The following is a 6,041-nucleotide window of genomic DNA, read 5'->3' as shown; positions in this document are numbered from 1 at the left end:
TCTTGCCCCTTCCATGCCCCCACCCCAACCCCGGCTCAGGACCCTCTGTGGCTCCCACTGCCTTAGGATCCAGTCCAAGCCTTTCGCTTGATGGTCAAGGCCCCGACTCCCTGACCCGTGCCACCTGCATGCCTGTGCACACGTTTCCCCTCATCCTGGGCAACTCGACGTGTCCAAGACTGACAGCTCCAACACAAGCAAAGCCCAGTCAGTCCAGGAAGGAGGCATGGAAAACACCCTCCCAAATCCCAGAGAATGCTCAGAGAGGTGACAGGGTCACCCTGCTTGCCAGTCGGTTAGGCGCCTGCATTCTTAACCACTGTGTCATTCGGCTTCTAAGTATGATTCAGATGCAGTTATTTCCCTCTGTTTTATCTGTGTGTTTACTTTCTTACATGAGTAATTCATATTCAAAGGAACTGGAAAATATAAGCAAAAGGAAAAAAAATAAAGTCACCTACTCTCCCATCACCCACCGTGAACACTTAGAGTCTTCCTGTGCTTTTTTCTAAGCATATAGGCATGTGTTCCTTTGCAAGAATGCCTTCATGCTGTATAGTCATTGGTTCTGTAATTTGTTTTCTTCCCCTTACAATAAATCAAAAACCTCTTTCTACTTCATCAAACATTTGTCTGCATTGTTTCTCTTAATTGTGGACTGTTTCAAACAAACAGAAACATATATAAAACAGCCCTATACTGATTCGCCTGCTAGAGAGAGTGGGCATGATGGCCAGGCCAGGGGAAGACCCCCTGGGAAGGTGAAACTCTCTGGGACACAGACTGGCCTCAGCCTCCCTAAGCGTTGACAAGAGTCCTCTGGGGCAGCCAGGGGGCAAGGCCGGGGTGCGGCGGCCCTATCAGCAGGTACTGCAGGCGGCGCTGTGGACTTTCAGTACAAAGCAGTCAGAGGCATGGGTGGTCTGTCTTCTCGCTTTTGAGCTCACTGCGCCTGTGTGCAGATCTCAGGAGCACTTCTGCGGACACTTCTGTGAGGCGGAACAGTGTCCTTCACGGAGCCAGGCAGCAGGACATGGAGGGGAGAAAAGGGTTCATCAGACAGTGATCAAGACAGCCAAGGGTGGGCGCGAGCCTAGGCCAGGCTCACCGGATATTCGGCTTTTTTTCCTTGGTTGTGCTGGCTCTTCTCTGCTGCACAGGCTCGCTCTGGTTGCGGTGAGCCGGGGCTTCTCTCCAGTTGTGGTGCTCTGGCTGCTCACTGTGGGGTTTCTCTTGTTTCAGAGCATGGGCTCTAGAGCACAGACTCAGAAGCTGTGGTGCACAGACTTTGTTGCTCCATGGCATGGGGAATCTTCTTGGACCAGGGATCGAACCCGTGTCCCCTGCAATGGCAGGCGGATTCCTAACCACTGGACCACCAGGGAAACCTCCAGGAGGCAGTCTAAAGAAACACAGCAGAGGAGGTATCTTTTCGGAGATCTTGAGTTCTATCCCATGGCTGACTTGAAGGATGCTTGACTGAGTGACAATTCAAAGTCGGAGATCCTTGCCCCGTGGCATCATGAGGACATACTGATGAGCCAGCTGAAGCCCTTCTGCATTCTGAGCCTTTCTGTGTAAAACCTGTTTTGTTCTTCACATGGGCAGTTTTAAGCTTTTCGTCCCCAGAGTTCTGGAATTCTATACTGATAACTCCTCGACGTGGGTCTAATTTCATCCGTGGTGCCAGCTCTTGGGATGTTCATATCCTTTATTTTTTCAGAATTTTAAAGTTTTGGTTTCCTTCCCTCCAACTTCTCACTTCTCTTTCTTGAATCCCTGTTACTCAGAATCCTGGACTTCCTGGGCTGGTTTCTAACTTCCTTTCTTCTTCTCAGAATTTGCTTTTTAAAAAAAAAAAGAAAAAGGAAAAACTTTTGTGAAGTTTCTTCAACTTTCTCTTCCCGGCCCTCTATTGATTTTTTAATTTTTTTAAAAAATATTTATTTATTTATTTGTACCAGGTCTTTACTTGCAGCATGCAAACTCTTTAGTTGTGGCATATGGGATCTAGTTCCCTGACCAGGGATCGAACCTGGGTCCCCTGCACTGGGAGCATGGAGTCTTAGCCACTGGACCACCAGGGAAGTCCCTAAGTTTTTTACTTAATTTTTTTTTTTTTTTTTTGCATGTGGGATCTTAGTTAGCTGACCAGGGATCAAACCAGTGCCCCCTCCATTGGAAGCATGGAGCCTCAAGCAAGGGACCTCCAGGGAAATCCCTCTGTTGATTTTTTTAAAATTCTGCTGTCTTATTTGTTATTTCCAAGGCACTGTTTTTTTTGCGTGTTTGTTTGTTTGTTTTCTGAATGTTCTTAAAAAAAAAAAACAACTTCCTGTTTTTTTTTTCATTGACACAATGGCTTCACTTACCTCTCAGTTATCAAGGGTAATTTTCTTAAAACAATTACTTTCTTCTCTCAAGATTGTCCTTGATTCCTATCAGAGATGCAGAAGAGATGTTCAGGTTAAGACATGAACAGAGGACACGCTGTGTTATTTTTTATTTTATACTGTTGCTATTATTTATTTTTGTTATTGTTGTTATTTTTTACTCTTTGCCACACTGCCCAGTTGCAGAATCTTAGGTTCAATCCCCACCAGGGACTGAGCATGGACCACAACAGTGAAAGCACCCAGCCCTAACCACGGGGCCACCGGGGAATTCCCACGTTGCCGTTGTCTTATTTATTTATTTTTCTGTATGTTAGAGGCTTTCCTCAGATGTTTGAGGATGTTTGGCTGGCTGCTCATGATTAGAAGAAAAAAGAAAATAAGTCTACACATGGTATATGTTGAATTAGCTTCACTGTGAGTTGAACTTGGCGGCTGTTCGGTAACTTCCTGGTCTGTCAGTATCCTCATTTATTTGTTAGATATTTGTTTGTTTATTTCTGGCTGTCAGGTCTCAGTTGCAGCCTGTGAGATCTTCTGTTGTGGCACGCAGGCTCAAGGGCAGCTTTCTTCAGAGAGTTACTTTCTTTTCTCATGATAGTCTCTGATTCCTATGCATTGTTGTTATTTTTTGTAGCTCTGCTCAGCTTGAAGAATCTTAGATTGTGGCAGCCAGGGATCCAACCATCATCCCCTGCATTGGAAGGCAGATTCTTAACCACTGTCACTAACCACCAGGGACATCCGCGTCAGTATCTTCAGGATTTTCCTCTTGGACTGGTCACAGTCTCCAAAGGCCCTCCAGCTCTTGCCTGGAGGGTAGGGGTCTGGCTGAACAATTCTGGGAGCCCAGCTGGGGAGAGCATGGGCAGAATCTCTGCATTCAGCCGTCAGTATCCACTGTTCCGGGACAGTCCTCACATTTACCCCTGTCCCCTGCTTGCCCAGCCTTTAGCAGAGCTAAGAATTTGCCAGAATGAGGGAGAGGTAGAGACAGGAAAGATATCTAAAGATCTGTCCTCTTCAAAGACACCTTCAAATAGTTCTCTTTATTTCAGCCTTTTTAACCCTTAGATCTACAAGTGGCTACCGCTGCCAGTTCCTAAGCATTTGAGAATTCTGTTGTATGAATAAGGGCTGGTTCTCAGCTCTCAGCTGTCTGCAGTCTGCTAAATCAGGTAATACTGGGCATCCTGCTTTCTAGCTGGAAGAGATTCTGTTGCTAGGGCCCCCTTTCCTGTTCTCTCTGTTTTGTGTCCAGCCCCGGCTGATCCAGGGTATTCGAAGGGGAGACGGACGGCGTTGGCGACTATTTAAATATTCATCAAAGATATAAAGAGTAATAGAATGAGGATAGCTCAGTAGGAAAATTCAGTGGAGAAAAGAGGCTGAGTAGCTTGGTTTACGCAGGAGACCAATAAAACTTCAAGACAAGAAGTTTGCACCACTTACGTAGGCCGCAGGCGTCCTTCCGTTCTCCCGAAGTAGAGGAGACACTGAGGCCTCCCTGGTCGGATCTTAGAAGCCCAGGCATAATTAGTAAGCATGGCGGGTTCCGCGCTCCAGATGGAGACTCAGCCAGAGTGAGAGAGAGAGTGACATGGGGAGACCAGTATTTTGAGAAACTGATCCCAATTCTTTGTTTTCCAGAGTCTGTTTTTATACACTGAGATGTTATACAAAAGTCATGCGGGGACAGCAAAAGTCAGGTGCTTCACACAAATGTATACAGAGGTCTTAGGGGTGTTACATCATCTTCTGGCCAGGGGGGCCTGCTGACAATTTACGACCCTCTCCTTGTGACAGTGGTCAGTCAACTAGAACAATTTTTTCTCCAAGGGTGATTATTCTTAAAACAGACGCCACCCAAATAAAGTTACATTCCTATAGGGTGAGGGTGTAGTGGGTTTTAGTTAAGGAAAGAATTTACTTAGCCTAAGGTCTAATGTGATTTATATCAAAGGTTAATACTTATTTCTTCTATATATTCATTAATGTGTGTAAGGGCAGGGGATGTGGAGTCTTAGCAACAAACATTGGCTCAACAAATGAAAAACCCTTCACCAATACAATTTCTAATCAGCCCACTATACTTATACTAATGGTTTTCTAACTTTTCTAAGAAACCTGTTTTTAGAAGGTTTAAAGCACCTCGTGCCTCTCACGATTGGGAGGCTGTGAACAATCACATGTGGCCGGACAAGCCTGTCAGGCAGGCTAGAGAACCTTCAGAGGAGTTTGTAGGTTGAAACACTCCTGTCACGCCCAGGAATTATTATTAACTGGAGCTCTAAGTTAACTCCTTCTCCGAAAGAGGTGGTGGGGGACAGCCCCCCGTAAAGTCAGAGGTGTAGGTGAGAGCACAAAGTAGTAAAGTAGGCAGGCTCTGGTTATGGGGGTAGATGCTCGAGAATTTCCAGGGGGACTCCTGAGGCTCGATCCCGCCTTTGCGTATGTCGAGCCTCCTTCCTCATGACCTTTGCCATGGGCGGAGTGCCTCACGCCAGCCCCCAACAGTTTATGTCTTTAAAAGATTCCTCTTTTGTGGGTTGATGGGCTTCTGGGGGCAGCATGTCCTCTGTTCATGTCTTAACCTGAACATCTCTTCCACATCTTTGAGGACACAGCATTGTATGGACTTACCATCATTAGCTAATCACCTCTAATTGGATATGCACCTCATTTCCATCTTTTCTGTGTCAAAAGCAAGGGGCCTGCACATGTCCTAAGAGCTATGTCTTTGCTCATCTGATTCTTTTCTCAGGACAAACCCACTTGGGAGATTTGATGATGTGAGTCCACCTAGATCTTTCTCAGTCTGAGATGTGTGTGTGTGTGTGTGTGTGTGTGTGTGTGTGTGTGTGTCCAGAGCTCCTTAGAGGCTGGCAGGGGAGGAAAGGGGTGTAGATACAGGCGAGTTCAGAATTAGATTCTCTCTAACCCAGTCTGGCACCACCACCCAGAAACCAGATAATCCCAATCTCCAGTCCTCCTTCTGTCACTAACCATCTGCCACTCAACCTTTGAGACTTTGTGTGAAAAGTGAAAGTGAAAGTCGCTCAGTTGTGTCCAACTCTGTGACCCCATGGACTGTAGCCTACCAGGTTCCTCTGTCTACGGAATTTTCCAGGCCAGAATACTGGAGGGGGTAGCCCTTGCATTCTCCTGAGGATCTTCCCAACTCAGGGATACAACATGTATAAATTGAGGATAAAAATAGCACCTATTTACCATAGCGTTCAGTTCAGTTCTTCAGTTGTGTCTGACTCTTTGCGACCCCATGGACTGCAGCACGCCAGGCCTCCCTGTCCATCAGTGACTCCCGGAGCTTATTCAAACTCATGTCCATTGAGTTGGTGATGCCATCCAACCATCTCATCCTCTATTAGCTTTTGCCCTGCTTCATTCATTCATAGCGTTACTGTGAGGAATTAAAACAGGCTAATATCTGAAAAATATCCAGGGCTCTGTCCAATGTAACAAATGTTTACTGAAAGCTTACAGTGTGTCTGGGCTGTAGGAATTATTAATATAAAAGAGAGCACAGCAGTGGGGTTAATCAAATACAATACATGGAAGTGTTTCAAGCACTTGTCCACCGCTAGGTTGACTATTGGAGAAAGCAATGGCACCCCACTCCAGTACTCT

At 46.1% G+C, this 6,041-nt stretch overlaps 1 non-coding gene across 1 annotated transcript; it reads right to left on the bottom strand.

Moving 5' to 3' along the window:
- Window positions 1-2,014: 2,014 nt before the first annotated feature.
- Window positions 2,015-2,087, bottom strand: TRNAW-CCA (transfer RNA tryptophan (anticodon CCA)). Its single transcript has one exon. It is a non-coding gene; the product is annotated as a tRNA-Trp (tRNA).
- Between the last annotated feature and the right edge of the window lie 3,954 nt (window positions 2,088-6,041).

This window comes from Bos taurus, chromosome 5, assembly GCF_002263795.3.
Source record: "Bos taurus isolate L1 Dominette 01449 registration number 42190680 breed Hereford chromosome 5, ARS-UCD2.0, whole genome shotgun sequence".
NCBI lineage: Eukaryota > Metazoa > Chordata > Mammalia > Artiodactyla > Bovidae > Bos > Bos taurus.
This window is presented reverse-complemented; position numbering and strand designations above follow the sequence as displayed.